A 17,141-nucleotide genomic window follows, 5' to 3' on the forward strand; every position below is an offset into this window, starting at 1 on the left:
TTGACATCCTTCCTTCAAACTTTTTCAAAACTGTTTTTCATTGCATAGCCCCAGACATACTTCTGATTATAAACTCTTCTCTCCAAACAGGAGAGTTCCACCAGATTTTAAAAAGTGCAGTAATAAAACCTCTTCTTAAAAAAACCTAATCTGGATGCCTCAACCATTAGTAATTATAGGCCAATATCAAATCTGACATTCCTAGGGAAAATTATCGGAGGGCTATGTTCGAACAGATCCCGGTTTTTATGATGCAAAACAATCTTTTTAACTCATTTCAGTCTGGACTTCGCCACAACACAACACCAAGACCATGCTTATCAAAGTTGTAAATGATATTCGTCGGAATACCGATGCAGGCAAATCGTCTGTTCTGCTCCTACTGGATCTATGCGGCGCATTCGACACGGTTGATCACAATATACTACTCAGCAGATTTGAACAGTGGGTAGGGCTTACTGACACTGTTCTTCAGTGGTTCACATCTTATTTACATGATAGGGATTTCTTTATGTCAATCGGAAACCATCAGTCAGAACGAACCAAATTCACGTGTGGAGTCCCTCAAGGGTCCATTCTTGGACCACTCTTTTTGACATCTATATGCTTCCACTAGCTCAGATCATGGAACAGTATGACATCTTCTATCACACCTATGCAGATGACACACAACTCTGCCTTTCTGTGTCCCCACATGATTATTGTCCCTTAGTCTCCCTGAGTAAATGCATTCATCAAATCAATGAATGGATGTGCCAGAATTTTCTCCAGCTAAATGTGCAGAAGACAGAAGTGATCATTTTTGGGCCAAATTCAATTCAATTCAATTCAATTCAATTTTATTTGTATAGCCCTGGATCACAACAACGTTGTTTCAAAGGGCTTTGCAGAGGCAATATGATACACAATCAGAAACAGCAAATGAAGCAACAAAGATGAATAAATAAATTCAAGTCCTGGGTATCCCCCATCCTTAGACCCTCCATGTCAGCAAGGAAAAACTCCAAAAACTCCAGAGTCTTCGGGAGAAAATGAGAAACCTTGGGGAGTACCACAGTCAGGAGAGATCTACTCCCAGGACCGATAGAGAGGAAGCCCCAGGATCGCTAATGGGAATTAGTAGGCGAAGTTACAGTCCGTAAAGATGCAGTGGAGTAAAGGAACAAGAAGAGGTCCATCTAGCCAGATGAGACGGGAGTAGCAACGAGGACGTCCATCCAGCTTGGGGTCCGGACAGTCAGGAGGCTGCAGCTGAAAAATAGCCCCTCCCCAGAGGGGAGGGGGGAAAGGGGACACCGGGTGACTAGTGATGAAGAGACGAGACAACTAGATATTAACATTGGAAAATAGAAATAAAGTAAGATAAGTGGTAGGTAGAGTGAGAAAAAAGGAGATAGAACTCAGTGGCTGTACTTCCCCCAGCTTTATAGCTTCTAGTGCAGCTTAGACTAAACTTTGAGTCTACTCCGACTTCAATTAGCCTGACCATAAGCTTTGTTGAATAGGAACGTTTTTAATCTAATCTTAAAATGTGCAGACTGTCTCGGCTTTTTTAATACTAGCTGGAAGCTGATTCCATAAAACAGGGGCTTGGTGGCTAAAGGCTCTAGCTCTGACAGTACTTTTAGAAATCCTGGGAACTACCAATAGACCTGCATTCTGAGAGCGGAGTGTTCTGTTGGGGCGGTATGGAACCAGAGCATCGGTGAGATAAGATGATCCCAACCCATTAATGGTCTTGAATGTAAGAAGGAGGATTTTAAATTTATTTCTAAACTTGACTGGAAGCCAGTGAAGGGCCTGGAGCACAGGGGTGATGTGCTCTCTTCTATTGGTTCCTGTTAAAAGTCTTGCTGCTGCGTTTTGGACAAGCTGAAGACCTTTTGGAGAACTTTTAGGACAAGCTGCAAGTAGGGAGTTATAGTAATCCAATCTCGATGTAACGAACGCTTGAATTAATTAAAAAAAAAAAAAAAAAAAGAAAAAAAAGAAAGGTCAAAGATAAGTAGGCACCTTAGCACAATGTCACTTACAGCTACAAATCAATTCAGAAATCTTGGCCTAATTATTGACTCAGACCTAAAATTTCATAGCCATCTAAAGTCCTTCACTAAATCTGCTTATTACCACCTAAAAAAAATGGCCAGAATCAGAGGGGTTCTGACTTAACAACACATGGAAAAACGTATGCATGCATTCATTTTCAGTAGATTGTTTTATTGCAACGGTATATTTACAGGTCTTGATAAAAAAAAAAAAAAAAAAAAAAAAAAAAAATCAGTCAGGAAGCTGCAGCTAGTACAGAACGCTGCAGCCAGAGTCCTCACAAATACAAGGAAACTGGACCATATTACACTGGTTTTGAAATTGTTACACTGGCTTCCAGTGAGTCAAAGGATAGACTATAAAACACTACTGTTCGTCTACAAAACACTTAATGGCCTGGGACCAAAAAATATGCTTGATTTGTTAGATTCTTATGAAATATCTAGACCCCTAAGGTCATCTGGAACCGGTCTCCTGTATGTTCCAAGAACAAGAACCAAGCACGATGAGGCAGCATTTAGTTGTTATGCTCCTCACCTTTGGAACAAGTTACTTGAAGGTCTGAAGTATGCTCAAATTGTTTGCGCTTTTAAATGAGGGCTTAAAACGATTTTATTTACCACAGCATATCCATAACCGTCTGTATATTTCAAGCTATTTGCTTTCTATTCCTCTTGTGTTTTAATCCATTGCTGATTTCAATTATTATTAGTAGTAGTAGGAGTAGTATTTTTTCTTTTATTCTATTCGTGATTAAATGTGATTTTCATGTTGTCTTCATGTGATGTAAAGAACTTTGAATTGCCTTGCGTTGTATACTGGACTCACAGAGCCTTTCTGCTATCCAGCGAGTTAAACACCTCCACACAAAAAGTCACAGACGCCAGGATGGGTTTGGACCTCGATTTATATGGCAGGTGTAAAACTGAAACATTGAAATACACAACAAAAATTAGTGTGCTTCTCAGTCAGCACATCCCTCTTAAATATTAACATAAATGTCCGTATACTTACAGGGAATGCCAATGTAAGAACTAATAGTGATGACACACATCCGCACAGTACCATTTGCTTTTCTGTTCTACCGAGAGTGGCGCACATTCCCGCGCACAAACTTCCTGACTCTCTTAAAGGGGCAGTGCACCCGTGAAACACATGACAATGTTCAGACAAATAAAGGGGGCAGAACACTCCCCGTCTGGTATCTTAGGGATACCACAACTTAAATAGCACCCGAGAATAACAATACCATCTCTGAAATGGGCCTATAAAAAGTCTTAACAGTCCCTTGGGAGGCTACTCGAACTTCAGCCTTCCTCACGATTCCATCTTCACTGGGAATCGTCTTTACTATCACGCCCAGAGGCCACTCATTCCTTTTTGTTTGTTTGTCCTTTAGAAGAATAACATCTCCTTCTTTGATGTCAGGTGTTCTGCGATGCCATTTCTGTCGAGCTTGAAGACTGTTCAGGTACTCCTTACGCCATCTGCTCCAGAAGTTGTCAGCAAGGAATTGAACACGTTTCCAGTGGCTCCGAAGCATTTCTTTCTGGCTGACAGTGTCACAAATTTGGGAAGCAGCTTGTGTTTTTTGTGTCAGCAGCATCGCAGGTGACAAGATGTGCGGATTTTCCGGGTCAGATGACACTGGCAGCAAAGGACGTGCATTTATGATGGCTGTTACTTCTGCAAGAAATGTGGTCAGGATTTCATGAGTGAGCTGAACATGACCCACTTGCATTAGCATGTTGTTGAGTATTCGGCGTGCCACGCCAATCATCCGCTCCCATACTCCTCCCATATGGGATGAATGCGGCGGGTTGAAGATCCACTTGCACATGTGATCTTTCAGGTAGTGTTGTACCTGGTCCTCTTCTGATGCAAAAGTTGACATTTCCTTGTGAGCACCCACAAAGTTAGTGCCGCAATCTGAGCGTAGTTGCTTCACGGGCCCACGAAGAGCAAGGAAGCGCCTCAATGCGTTGATGAAACTTGAAGAACTCATTTCCTCCACTACTTCAATATGGACGGCTCTGGTGCACAAGCATGTGAAGAGCACTGCCCACCGTTTGCTGTTTGCCTGTCCACCTCTCGTCCGCCTTGCAGATACCTCCCATGGCCCAAACATGTCCATACCTACATAGGAGAACGGTGGCTCTATTTTAAGCCTGTCGGCCGGCAGGTCACTCATTATTTGCTCTTCAAATCTTCCTCTCAGTCTTTTGCATGTCACACACTTGCTGATGACTTTGCCAATACATCGTTTTGCTCCTATAATCCACAAACCGCTTTCCCGAACAGCGCCCTCTGTAAAATGCCTGCCTTGATGGTTCACCTTTTCGTGATGGTGGCATACTAAAAGGGTTGTGGCGTGGTGTTTGCCTGGTAAGATGATAGGATTTGTTTCTTTGATTCCCAGTCCAGCATGAGCTATACGACCACCAACTCTCAGAAGCTTGTCTTTGCCAATGATGGGGTTGAGCTTCACAAGTGGGCTGGTTTTGGGAAGATTTTGTCTTTCTGAGATGCATTTAATTTCATCTGCATATGTTTGAAGCTGAACATTCCTAATGATTACAGTCTCTGATTGTTCTAACAGTTCAGGGGTGATGGCTGTTTTACAAATGTGCCATCCTGAACACTTGCTTATTTCATCACTAGCAGACTGAGAAAACCCCTTTGCAATATGGACAAGATTTGACACTGCTCTTCTAAGAGACTTCCATGTTGAGAAACGCTCCAAACAATCTGAACTTAGAGCTGTTTTTGAAACGTCAGTATAGAATGTTTGCACGATTGGACGAACCTCTGTGTCATTGTCAGGATCCTGCAAAATGAATTCTGGCTGCTCCAGCTGTATTTCAGCAGGACGGTGGAGAAAGGATGGACCGGTGAACCACGACGTAGTCTGTAACACAGAAGCTGGGACTGACCATGAGCCATAGTCAGCAGGATTCTGGTTGGTTGGGACAAAGTGCCATTGTTCGGGAGTCGTTGACTCTCTAATACGTCGGACACGATTGTTTACATACACATAAAAGCGCCGTGACTGGTTGTGGATATAACCAAGGACCACTTTACTGTCTGTGTAGAAATTAACATTGTCTATTGAGTGATCAATCTCTTCACATATCACTTCGGCCATTTCGACTGCCATGACAGCGGCACAGAGTTCTAGTCTGGGAACGGTTAGCTCTGGCTGAGGAGCGAGACGTGATTTGCCTAAAACAAATCCAACCTCTATCGTGTCATCATGAGCAGTGACCTTGAGGTATGACACTGCACAAATTGCTTTCATTGATGCGTCTGAAAACATGCACAGTTCGATGTTTTTGGCTTGATACATTGACAGTTCAGTATATGAACGAGGTACACAAACCTTACTGAGACATTGAAGTGACTGGTGCCACGTCATCCATCTGTCTTTCATGTCTTCCGGAAGAGGTGAATCCCACTCAGTGGTTTGAAGTGAGAGTTCTCTTAGAAGGAGTCGTCCTTCAATAATCACTGGAGACAAAAACCCAAGAGGGTCAAACACGCTGTTCACGGTGGAGAGAACTCCTCTGCGTGTGTAGGGTTTTTCGACATGTGGAATGTGGAAGGTGAAATAGTCCTCCATTACGTTCCACTTCACACCGAGGCTGCGTTGATCTGGAAGAGCATCCTTGAATAGATCCAAATGCTGAAGATCTTTGGCACGATCTTCAACAGGGAATGCATCCATTACTTTGACCTTATTTGACGCTATTTTTAGAAGGCGGAGATTTGATTCTGCCAGCATTGATTGTGTTCGTTTTAAGAGGTGAATGGCCTCATGCTCAGTGGGAACTGATTTTAACGCATCATCCACGTAAAAATCACGTTCAACAAATTGACGGACATCAGTGCCGTATTTGTCTTCTCCCTGTTGAGCAGCTCTCCTTAATCCGTAGGTAGCTACAGCAGGCGACGGACTGTTGCCAAACACGTGAACACGCATTCTGTAGTCAACGAGTTCATTTTGTGTGTTGTTGTCTTTGTGCCAAATAAACCTGAGTACATCCCTGCAGTCTTCACGCACAAGGAAGCAATAGAACATTTGTTGAATGTCTGCAGTGACAGCGACTGGATGCTTCCTGAACCTAAGAAGCACCCCCAACAAGCTGTTGTTCAAATTAGGGCCTGATAGAAGTACAGCATTGAGTGAAGTACCTTGAAACTGTGCGCTGGAGTCAAATACTACTCGAATTTGTGATGGCTTTTGTGGATGGTATACGCCGAAATAGGGCAAATACCAATATTCTTTGTCTTCCTCAATAGGAGGTGCCAGCTCAGCGTGTCCATTGTTTAACATCTTCTGCATAAAGTCCAAAAAATGAGCCTTCATCTCTGGCCTTTTCTTCAATATTCGTTGTAGTGACTTGAAGCGGCTGATTGCATATTGGCGATTGTTAGGCAACACCGCCCTCGGTTGGCGAAATGGCAGCGGAGCAACCCAACTTTGTGTTCCATCTTTAAAACACTCTTTGTCCATCAATTCGAGGAAAAGCAGATCTTCCATTGATGGAGCAATTTTGTTGTCGTTTTTAGTTTGGCAAAACACACCGTTTCCTATTGTGTTGTTTTTTGAGTTGCCCTTCACATCTGTTGTGTTAATGAATGACATTTGTTCATTTGGATGGGGAATGACAGGTCTGACAGCAAAGTGGCTTTCACATGGAAGGAAATGTGTGGGCCTCCCATTAGTTAGGATGTGAGTCTTTAATGTAGTGACTTGTGGAGGTTTATGAGTACTGCCCAAGCACACATCTCCTACTATCACCCATCCCAAATCCAACCTCTGAGCGTATGGAGCATCATGAGGACCATTGATTTGACTGCGCACTTTATGAACCCTCAAAATGTCCCGTCCAAGTAGCAACAAAATCTCAGCATTGCTGTCTAAAGGAGGCACTTTGTGAGAAATGCTTTCAAGATGGCGATGCCCATTTGCAGCAGCTGGAGTAGGGATTTCTTCTCTTTTGTTTGGAATCATGTTGCACTCAGTTAGCGTGGGTAAGGGAATGGCAAGCGTGCCATCTATGGATTCGATTATGTAGCCGAAGGCTCTTCTTCCAGCTGTAAGGTTTGTACCACTACATGTTTGGAGGGTGTAAGGTGTCGCATTACCTTGAACTTTAAATGTGTCGAAAAACTCGGAGCGTGCGAGAGACACATTGCTTTGGTCATCTAGCATAGCGTACATTTTCTTGCGATTTGTGGGATTGTTTTCAGGATAAACGGTGACCAGGCATATTTTAGCGCATGACTTCCCAGCAAATCCCACTCCGCACACTTCAGTACAACTTGAAACAACAGTTTCCTCCTGTTCTTCTTGAAACTCCCCGCCGTTATCTGCTGAGGCTTGGGGAAGTTTGGTGGTGTGAGGAACATCTGAATGCAAAGCAGTTGGATGCTTTTCACTGTGACATTCTGAACATTTAACGACAACATCACAGTCACGAGCCACATGTTTGTTGGACGCACAGCATTTATAACAGATATTGTGTTCCTTTAATATTGTCTTTCGTTCTTGGAGAGGTTTCTCCCTGAAACCTCTACACTGCTGCAAGGCATGTGGTTTATTATGCAGAGGACAGTGCTTGTCCGGTCCTTCAGCAGGCAGGGCAGTAATATTGGTTTTATGCACTGACACAGTCTTGCGTCTGATATTTTGACACTCATTGTATCTGTCTCTATTAGCTCCAGTAGCATCCAGTACGTGTGGATGAAAGCTTGGGTCGTTGCGTGCCCTTGCTTGTGTTTCGATGAAATCCAGAAAGAATCCAAATGGGGGAAAGGTTACCTTATGCTGTTGCTTGTAACGCGAACCCTCCATCATCCACTTGTCCTGTAGTCCAAATGGAAGTTTGTCCACAATTGGAGCGATCCCCCTTGCTGTGTCAAGGTAAGAAAGTCCGTGCAAATATCCTTCTTCTTTTGCAGAATTAATTTCCAGTAGAAGATCACTTAATTCTCTTAGCTTTCTGTTGTCTCTGTTTCCTATTTTAGGAAAATGTTCCAGTTTTGTGAAAAGAGCGCCCTCTATGGCTTCTGGTGAACCATACTCATGTTCTAGTCTCTCCCATATAAGGTCGACTGCCATATATGGTTTGTTTATATTCACTGCTTTTATGCGTTGTGCATGCTTGCTGGATTCAGGTCCGAGGGACTTTATTAGGAGATCAACTTCTTCTGTTTCATTGAAATTGAGTGTCTTGATTGCATTGAAAAATGACGATTTCCAACACAAATAGTTCTCTGGTTTGTCATCGAACTTGCTGAGTTGTGATGTCAACAACTGGCTTTTCAACAAATACTTTGCAAGTTCATTTGTGTCACTTTGTTGCGCCTGAGTGTAATGCTGAGACTGGCCGACAGAGGGCAGCGTAAGACCAGGAGAAACATAACGTCTTCGCTGCTGATAATTATTTTCTTGGGATTGCTCTCCCACTCTTTCTGGTGAATAAACGGGTTTAGCGTCATTATTTTCTGGCGATCTCGGACTTTCAAAACTTTTTGTTACTTTCGGTGGAATTCCGCGTGACATTTGTGAATCTTCCCCTTTGACTGAATGCACACTTTCGTCTTGGTTACCCATTATTTCTGACGGTGCTGTAGCAGAATCACTGGGTCGACGATGTCTTTGGACGTAATCTGCAGTTCGTTCATGAGTGCTTTGCATCTCTGTCGGTAGAAACCTCGATCGCAGACTCTCATTGGTGTTGAACTCAGCAGCAACTGACTCCAGAACTGCCGCTTCGACAGCGGCAGCCTCAGCTTCTCCTTGCATTGCTAGCACATCTAGCTTAGCCTCTAATTTGGCTTTTTCGACTTTTAGCTCGAGTTCTTTCCTCGCAAACTCGGCTTTCTTTTGGGCAGCTTCTGCTTTGGCTCTAGCTGTGGCAGCTGCTAGTATTACACTGGATGCAGTGGAACGGCTTGACTGTCTTGAAGATGAAGAACGTACTTCGTGATCCATGGTGTTTGCGGGTGTGATGTGCCTTTAAGCTCCCTCGATGATACTGCGTATGCCGTGCTGGTCAGGATACAGCGTATGACGTGCAGCGCGAGGTACGGAGCTCCTCAAAAGGCGTCCCAATTCTTTGGTCTCTTTTCACTGGTGTCCTTTTTACAGGAATACCTTTTTACTGGATTCCCTTTTTACTGAATTCCCTTTTTACTATACTGGACTCACAGAGCCTTTCTGCTATCCAGCGAGTTAAACACCTCCACACAAAAAGTCACAGACGCCAGGATGGGTTTGGACCTCGATTTATATGGCAGGTGTAAAACTGAAACATTGAAATACACAACAAAAATTAGTGTGCTTCTCAGTCAGCACATCCCTCTTAAATATTAACATAAATGTCCGTATACTTACAGGGAATGCCAATGTAAGAACTAATAGTGATGACACACATCCGCACAGTACCATTTGCTTTTCTGTTCTACCGAGAGTGGCGCACATTCCCGCGCACAAACTTCCTGACTCTCTTAAAGGGGCAGTGCACCCGTGAAACACATGACAATGTTCAGACAAATAAAGGGGGCAGAACACGTTGAATTGTGCTATATAAATAAATTTGCCTTCCTGACTTGCCAAGATGTTGGTTACAAATTTCATGATTATTTCTTTTAATTATAAATAGGCTATGTTAATAAATTATGATCTAAAGTACCTATAGATTTTTTCCATGACTCAATCACAACTTCATGATCATCAGAAGGCTTCTGCCCCTTCACTAAGAATATCAATGAGGTATTTTGGCACCTTGAAGGAGAAACTTGAGAAAATCATGTTAATTCAGGTAATCCTGTTGGTGTCAATTAGGGTCAATCTTATTTTTCAGCAGTAAGAGGACAAGAGGAAAAGAGGCAGTTGGACCAACATCGACCAGCGATGTAACAATGTAAAGGCAAGCTGCTCATTAGGTTTTTCCTTCGAGAGGCACTGACATGCACTGAAATATGGAGAGGAAATGAGTGGAATATTAAAAACCTTCACAAAAAGACTGATATTTTTTGAGTGTGTGTAAGAGTATGAGGAGTGGCAAGCATGAAGCAGAAGATTAGCCTCAGAAAAAAAAATGGAATAAATGAAAGAAAAAGTTTAGAAAAAAGACCATGAAACAGAGTGTGTAGTAGTGAATGGACTTAATTACATCTATTGCTCAGCTTGGAAGAGATCTAATTCATGTTTCAAACATGAGCCAGATTAATTAGAAGCAATATCTGAGCTATTGTGCCCTTCCTCGGTGTCATTCAGCCTTCATTACAGCCACTTTGATACAGAAATGAAACCGCCTTCAGTCAGATTGTTGCTATTATACCACCGAGGCTTGCTGCTATTCAGCCAGAATTACACAGTCAAGTTTCCTTTGGGTTTAGCTTGGCCTGTCTGAGAGAAAGATTTGTTATTTTCTGAGTATCTGTGTACGTGTGTGTGGGCATGCATGCAGGGGAAAGTATAAGCTCTTTCTGTGTGTTTGTGTGCTCAAATGTGCATATTTGTTTAAAATGAGACACTGCCAAGCATTTGCAGACTTAAAAGTGTAAAGAGAATGGAACTCCAGACAAAAAGAAATTAGAAGGCCTCAGTATGTAGCAATGACAAAAGCACTACTGTACACTCTTTATAGATGGCAATTTAGTGTATCAATGGCATCAATGAGACATTTTTGAGAACACATATACATTTTAGAGGGAACTGTATTATTTCTACTATATTTTCATAAAGTGGGTGGCTTTGGCTCAGCTGCACTGCTTTAATTCATATGTTGCAGGTTTTTTGTTTTCCTAAATTTGATTTCATCATTCAATTTGTGTTGCCATAATAGAATCTGTCAAGGACTTTCAAAATCCCAAATTCTTGAGTAGGAAATATATACTATAGGCCTACTACACACCATTACTTCATTCGGACAAGGAGTGCTATCTGCATTTTTCCTCCTCTGGATGGTTGAGTTAATAATGCACATCAAAGATTAATATTTTTAATGTAGAACTTTTTATCCACTCTCGTGTTACATTATCCGGCCACTCACTGGAACTGATGAAACGATTCCACACTTTTTGTTTTGTTTAGATTTTACCCAGCTGTAAGTCTTTGAAATTGTTTTCATTTTCTACAACCTTCCTATAAAATGAAATGTTCCGTAACAGCTGAAGTGATTTTTAAACAGAATCTCAGGGCTATTGATTTGGTTTGGGGGTTACCCATTAAAAACAGTGGTAACACTACATATAAAGTTAATTTGTTCCAGAACCTTGTTTGTAAGTCGAAATTGTTATATGTCGAGCAAGATTTTCCCATAACAATACATTATAATTCCATTAATTCATTCCACAGCCCAAAAACCTACACTAATTCCCTAGTAAATACTGCTGGTACGATTACAAATGGCAATTACACATAGCAAAACAAATACATTATAAATAGAAATCGGAATAATATCATATTAATAATAATAACAAAGATTCCTGTAATAATGTAACAAATCAGGATCTAATGTGGCGGATGTTTTTTGCCTGTTGTAGTTGTACTCACCAGGTGGCTGATGTGACTGTGAGATAGAGAGCGCTTAGAGATTTTAACTTTCTCTTTTAATGTTTTGTTGCTGGCGTCAACTGCGGCGGACAGTAGACGTGTTGTGTTGCACAAGCTGACGGAAGAAATGATTAGAAACCTGACAAAGCTGGTGATTTTTTGGCGATGTTACCACATTAATAATTGTCACCTTAACTTATTAAGACTGTCAAACGGAGGTAGGAGGAGGACCGTCGAGATCGTTGACATTCTACGGCCGTATTGTCGAGGCAGTTCACGGATGTGCACACCAGACTCATATTTTTCTATCATTTCCATCTTCATTTCAATGGTAAGCATCACCTTTGTCCTTTTTCACCACCTGCACTAACCTTGGAACCCATGTTTTCTCTCACAAGAAATTCCGCCGCGCGTCCATCTTCCGGCAAAACAAAGAAACTGCGCGCTGTCATGAATCGTCGTATTTCGAGCATGTTGCTGGATGTAGAAACAAATGGCGAGTAAAATTTTACGTCGGATGTCGAAAAGATCGTGAGTCAAAGCGATCGTATGTCGAGGTACCACTGTAGTTTGTACTAATGGTGTTTGCTCTAAGACTACAAGGGAGCTGCAGCTTATGTATACTGTTGTGTTAATATGTCATTGACTAAATATGTGCAACAACGCGCTCAGCTTTTGTTCAGAATCAGCTTTGTATCACTGGTTATGATGCGGCTTAATTTTGTTTCATTTGCGTGGCTTCTTAGTCTTTTAAATAGTGTGGACGCTTTCCAGAGGTGAGCGTGCATTGTTCCACTACAGTAAAACGAGACGAGTCATTGGGTAAAGGCTGGGTTTATCCCGCCCATCGAAAGCTGTGTGACTCTAGGGGTCAATGGGCAGTGGGTGGGGCTCGGCTGGCCCGGACGTTCTGCTTGATGATTGGTTGATCTGTCTGAGACCAAATCCTTTTTTGATTGACAGCAAAATCAAAGAATCAGTGATACTGTTGTATTAACATCCACTATTTTCATTTCCTTCGATTTCAATTTTCATTCCTTTGTTCTGAGTTGAACTGGAGACTTTCTTAATAATCATCTTAGCGAAACTTGCTTTGTTAAAAATGACTAGCAAAAAATTGAGCTATTTCTGGTATTTTGCTTTTTTTTTTTTTTTTTTTTTTTTTTTTTTATATATATAAAAGCTGCTTGTGTTTGGAGACTTGACTTCTGGCACTCTAGTTTCTTTGCCTACCGAACAGCGGGCATCACTGAGCCCTTCCACCGTCACAAAGCACTCACAGGCTGACACAGTTTGAGCTTCCCCTCATTGAAAGGCAAGCATCCGCCACTGGTTTGTACACAGTTTAGGTTTTACAAACTCAACTAATCATTGCCATCATCATCATCATCAATCACCGTCGACAAAGACCATTGGTAGTAACATGTGGCTTACAAAGTGGTTAGTGTTGAGGAATTACGATAATCCTCAGACTATTAAACGCTACTTTTATCTCTCACTTTGAACCCTGCAGCCTACAGTCCAGTAAGGCAAACATGCATTAATTCATGTTTTGTTACACTTATCCTCATGAAGGTTGCAGGGCTGCTGGAGCATATCTCAGCAAACTATGGGCGGTAGGTGGGGTACACCCTGGTTAATGTGCTACGTACATGTCATTTGGTGTGAATATCCAATAATACAATGTGGACAGCTGCAGCTTGTAGTCCAGTGCATTTTATATAAGAACGAATAGATTTTTGGGGAAAATTTGGTAAGTGCAGCTTACAGAAATTGCAATAACTACTTAGCATCCTCTACTGTCTAATAATGTTCTTCTTATTCAAGGCCAGCCATTGCCTCTCAGTTTTAAATGAACAATAGGTACATACCTTATGCCTGTAATCTCTTAAATATTCTTATTTGTAATATCTGATTGAGTTGGTTTGCATGCGCAAATAACAATTAATAAATAAGGGCTAAAATGGATCTGGTTTTAATTAAATACATTTAAATTCAAGACTTTTAAGACCTTTCAACTGAAAAATTAATACTTTTCTCGCACCCATTATTTAGATAATCTTGAATCATATTAAAAAAATAAAGCACTGAACATCAAATTTAACCTCAATTACTAAGTGTGTTTGACAAAAGAATGCACATTTATTGAAGATACAATTAAAACAAAAAGTTTTGTGCCACAGACCGGCCCTCTTTATGTCATGACCTACCTTATTAAAATATTGTAATAATAATCGTGCTGTCAAGCGATTAATTTTTTAAAAATCGCGACTAATAGCATGCTGTCAATAGTAAACTTGTGATTTTTTTAAATGCATAAATTATATATTTCAATTTTTAAATACACCTGTTAGCACAGGAGTTCATCAAATTTAAGCCTCATTAGAAACAAGAAAAGAGTTTTCCTTTACACTTGTAAAGATGAATCAAATATGAATTTTCCACAAATAACTTGTAGAAAGGGAGGCACAGAAGAAGAGCATGTCTACTGTCTGACAGTTCTGAGATCAAGGGCTCAAGCGCAGGTTCTGTGTGAAGTTGCCATTTTATTTTTGGGTACTAGCTATAATTTTATCTTACATTAGACTGACTTTTTAAAGAATGAGGAATCTTTTGCCGGTGTTTTGAATTACACATGTGGCAGGTGTGTAAAAAAATGAAGCTTTTCATCATATTCATTTTTTTTGGGTTGTGGTACATGCAAATTGACATACTCAATTTTGTTGGTTTAATCTACCAAAATAATACAACTTTTACTTGATATTCAGAATTTTGGGGGCATACTGTATATAGTTTAAATAAATATAAAATTAATATATCATTACTAATGAGTGTTTTCATATTATTCATGACATAAAATTACCGCAATTAAATGTGAAAGATTGAATGACTGATTGAAAGAATAATTGAACTCACCAAAACGGCTGTCTCCCAATGCACTTATACAGTTTAGACACCTGTGTATTTCAGGGTAGTTCACGCTCATCAGTCCACCTTAGAGTGCAATGTTTTGGGTTAAAATGCCCAACTTATGTTTTGCCTGAGAACGTGGATTTCACCCCAATCCTCCGTCTTTGTGCCCAAAAATAGTGCCTGGAGCCTCCATGGTGGAAGTTTTAGTGGTGCTCTCATTAAAATTATTTCATTCTGCATGTTCATTTACGGTTTATCGCTGTACTTTTATCCAAACATGCTCAAAAACAACGATAATGGGTCGCGCCAACAGCCAGACAGGTTCAAGCTCGTCATGCTGCCTCAACGTGCCCCATTTCGGCCATTAAAACCCAAAATTAAGTTTTTCCAGAATCAAGTCAACAGGATGATATCATGATACTCTTTCCCAGAGGCAGAGCTGGCGGCATTGGAGATAGTGTTGTATCGGTCGCGAACGATTCGGTCTTTTTGAACGAATTGTTTGGGTGAACGAGACCGAACTAATCACCATCTGCACTGATTCGTTCTATGAAGTTGGTGGCGCTTGTTCGCTGCGTGGGAGGGCGTTGAGCAAGCGGCAGCGTCTTCTGACATCGCACACGACCAATCAGACGCCAGCCTCATCGCGGGCAGGGGAGGGAGCGGAAACAGAATCAAGGCGTCTGTCACTCATTTCCACGTGTGGCCAATAAGCAGCCAGCGTGCAGGCAGGGGGGAAAGACTGAGTTCTGTCACTTCCCGTTCAGTGATTCGGTCCTCCGGTGCCTGACCTAGCTTGCTGCTAACTTGACTTTCCAGTAATGACTATGCGGTGAACGAGTCATAAAATGAAAGGAAATGACTTTGTCATATATTTGTTAACGTGGAGCCTATCAAATGCTGCTCAAACAGACAAAACACCACACAAATCTAGCGAGCATGGGTTTAGTGTACTACTTTTCTCAACAGACTCGGGACTACCTATGATTGACAACATACTATCAAATTTGCAGTAGTTAAAACACGGGTAGCTAAAAATAAATAAATAAAAAAACACGGGTAGCTACGAGGCAAGCAAAAGTGAGCTGCGGTCGCGTGACGGCACTCACGGCAGTGAAGGGGCAGAGAACTGTCACTATGGAGGCTTCATGGCAGCGTTATTTACCTCATATGCGCACAGAAAAAATATTTAGTATTATCACCATAATACTGATTTGCAATGAAACTGTATATACATGTCAATTTTTTCCGACTGTTTTATTTTTTTTTTTTTCGTGTCAGCGTGTCGGGTGTTGATTTGACAAATTATGTCCATCCGTCCATCATGTGCTACTCAAAAACAACGCACGCGGACACGGGAGATGTCGCAATATGTCTACATTTTTCTTAACAGACTAATGAGAGTAGAAAGGCAACATCGTAAAGAGCAAACAATTATTTCTCGTCAGCATTTGACAATCTGAGATGAGGGGGCGACAGGGGAGCTGACCGGATTATTTCATTTGTTAATACCAGTGCAAAAATTCAATACGATCATCTTAATACTGATTTGCAATTAAACTGTCGAATATCAAAATGTAGTATTGTTTTTATTTCAGAGCAGCACATTTGGCAACTAGCTATTTACACTTCAGTTTTAACAATAGTGACCTAAAATAATAGTGATGAGCATAAAAACAAAAATACAACAGAGCAAGAGGTAAATATGATGTGTTGGTCGTTCCATATTTAGAAATTAAACTTTCGATTTATTTTTATTTTCGTGACAGCAAGCATGCTGCGTTGGCTGGTAGCATATGTGATCAAGATCATGCTAAAGAAAGTCCGTGTGCCCCCGACCCCAAACCCCCACTCCCCCCCACAAAAGGAAAATGTTTAACCGGGTCCTAAATCGAAATGCAAGCACGGGCCATTACTTTGAGCCCATAGAACTAGGACAGACGACGCGAAAGTTCTCCCTCGCTTTTGCAGCAGCAGGAGGGAGACGAGGCTGTCTGTGAAAGCAGAATGATACCGCCTGTCACTCATTTCTGAAACTACAACGAGTGGTGCCTGTGTTCAAGAGAGGGAGGGACCAAGCAATGTCACTTCCCGTTCAGTTATACTGCGAAGCGGTCTTTGGTGATTCGTTCGGCAACGTCACTTCCCGTTCAGTAACCGAACGATTCGTTTGGGCGGGGAGGGAGATGAGGGGGGCGAACGATTCGTTGAACGATTTGTTTGAACGAATCTTTTTACTGAACGAACCGGAATGGATTCGTTTACTCAAGTGAACGACAGATCCCGTCACTAATTGGAGAATGAGGGAGCCTGTTGCGGGGTATCGAACTTCAAACTACGGAACGCTAGAAAGGCCACAATTTATCACGCAAAGCGGGTTGCGTGATGCCGTTAGTAAATAGTTTAACTGAAAACTTCGTTAAAAATGTGTATTACGACCGGCCCAAACGTCAGGCCGGCCCACCGGGAACTGTCCTGATTCTCCCGATTAGTCACTCCGGGCCTGGTACTTTGCGATTGCCTGCTGTTGTGATGTTGAAGCTAATGATGCTAACGGCGCGCACGCACGAGGTGCAGTGCATCATAAAAATTCTACGCGTCATCTTCGTTATTG

This window comes from Corythoichthys intestinalis, chromosome 6, assembly GCF_030265065.1.
Source record: "Corythoichthys intestinalis isolate RoL2023-P3 chromosome 6, ASM3026506v1, whole genome shotgun sequence".
Taxonomy (NCBI): Eukaryota; Metazoa; Chordata; class Actinopteri; order Syngnathiformes; family Syngnathidae; genus Corythoichthys; species Corythoichthys intestinalis.